General features: G+C 41.0%; 1 long non-coding RNA gene across 1 annotated transcript in view; it reads right to left on the bottom strand.

Annotated features, from left to right (window-relative positions):
* LOC138758887 (uncharacterized) overlaps nt 1-1390 on the bottom strand; it is a 15821-nt gene extending 14431 nt beyond the window's left edge. The window contains exon 1 of the long non-coding RNA XR_011354525.1: nt 1071-1390. This is a non-coding gene — a long non-coding RNA (uncharacterized lncRNA). The remainder of the gene's footprint in view (nt 1-1070) is intronic.
* Between the last annotated feature and the right edge of the window lie 229 nt (nt 1391-1619).

Raw genomic sequence — 1619 nt, 5'->3', positions numbered from 1 at the left:
ATATCTCAAGAATATTCTCTTTAAGGACTGTTGTATCTCCTTCATCAAAAAGACAACCCCCACCTCCTTCTCCCTGCCCCTCTATCATGCCTGTAACATCTGTACCCTCAAACATTAAGCTTGCAATCCTGCTTCCTCAGTCATGTTTCTAGTATGGCTATAATATCCCAATCTCATGACCAAATCCACACCCAAGTTCTGAAAAGTGGACATAAAAGATGGACATTATATTATGGATAGCAGAACAGGTCTGATAGGCCAAGGGCTACTTCTACCTTATTTAACTGCCCATGAATCATGGCCACAATCATAATTCTACCATTCCATCCTACTGAGCTGACCAGTTTTTCACAGCTTCTCAGGATAATGGCTGTGTATGTTATCTACTTTTTGCCAGTGCACATCACACCATGCCCCCCCCCCCCCACCACCCCTTGGAGACATTTGTCTTTGAAAGCATCAGATTGTTTGAGGGAGGGGGGGCGGGTTGATTCTCTGAAACAACCTGTATTTAGTTCTGTGTTTCCTCTTTCAACAGCAGGCTCACTGAATTGAGGTTGCTTTGTCCCCTTTATACAATATAGATGGAAGAGTAGGTTCATTTATCTGGAAAATGCCACATCCTCTCAGTCCATGGTCCCAATATCTAGTGCCCACAAACTCTAACATCAAATGGAATGGATACTATTTATTTTCCATTTATTCTTTTGCTCTTTCTCAGACCAGGTTCTGACTTTCAACTTGCATTACCTCTCCCAACAGTCAAGTTTGATGCAGGACAGTTGCTCCTTTCCACAGTTCCTCCTTTCTGTCTAGTTCTTATCCATGTACTTTTTTGATGAATTCCACCACCCCTTTGCCAGGAACATAGCTTTTCACCTGGTTAGCCACAGCTTTGTGCTTTGGCTGTTCTTATAGACTGCTATAGTGAGCTCCCTCAACCTGATCAAAGTTACTGCACATTTGGGTAGACGCAGATGTAGTCTCAATACAGTCAGGCAAAATGCCTTTCACCTGTTTTCATATACTGGCTGAGAATCGCCCTGTAAAGAAATGGTCAACGTTCTTACCTGGTTCCTGCCTCAGATCCATAAGGCACAGAATCGGGCCATTCAGCCTATTGAGTCCACCCAGCCATCTTTTTCAAGTCCTGCCTTCTCTCTGTAACTTCTTGATTATGAAGAGAATCAAGGGTTATCTAGATTTTAGAACTTCTATTTGTGCATCTGACAAGTCTGTGATTTCAATTGAGGGAGGTGCTGAAATTTTCAAAGATCTAGTCAAGACTTGTTCTCTGATTTACTTCCCAGCTGTTGAAAAAAAATTTTTTTTTCTCTTGCTTACAATTAATGGAGTGGACCTCTTCACTTACGCCTTTCACCAATCTTTCTGTTTGAATACCTCTATGATGTCAGCCTGCCTGTACATCAACAATGGAGTCATTGTCACCAGCTTGATTACACTCCATTCATTATTCGTAAAAAAAAATGTAATATTCACCACATTTACATGATCAGGAATTTAAACATGAGACAACTGTCACTAGAATTGCCTGAGAGCCAATTCTAAATTAAACAGTTTCATCTCAAATCAGCAACAGAAGGGTTAAATTTTAACTC

This window comes from Narcine bancroftii, chromosome 3, assembly GCF_036971445.1.
Source record: "Narcine bancroftii isolate sNarBan1 chromosome 3, sNarBan1.hap1, whole genome shotgun sequence".
Classification (NCBI taxonomy): domain Eukaryota; kingdom Metazoa; phylum Chordata; class Chondrichthyes; order Torpediniformes; family Narcinidae; genus Narcine; species Narcine bancroftii.
Note: the sequence above shows the minus strand (reverse complement) of the source record. Positions and strands in the feature narration are given on the sequence as shown.